Genomic DNA, 304 nt, shown 5'->3' on the forward strand with positions numbered 1-304 from the left:
GTGCTTAGGATTACACGTGTGACCTGAGAGCGCTGCCCCCCCCCCCCCGTATATCTGCAGCGTACCTGACGGACAGTGGGTGAGGGCGATTAGGTGGTAAGTACCAGGGTCCGCCACGGTTGCAGACTGTGGTAAGTATCACGGTGGCTCGACCCTACACTAAGCCTCATCCACCCCATGAAAGCGAGCGGGGTACATCCTGCTGTGGGCGAGTCAGGAGGCAGCGGGAGGCTCCAGGGATGTGCAGGCCCCACAGACTACTCACTAGTCCACTAGACAGAACTGGAGGCCGGGGGTGGGAGCA

The sequence above is a fragment of the Engystomops pustulosus genome, chromosome 11 (assembly GCF_040894005.1).
Source record: "Engystomops pustulosus chromosome 11, aEngPut4.maternal, whole genome shotgun sequence".
Classification (NCBI taxonomy): domain Eukaryota; kingdom Metazoa; phylum Chordata; class Amphibia; order Anura; family Leptodactylidae; genus Engystomops; species Engystomops pustulosus.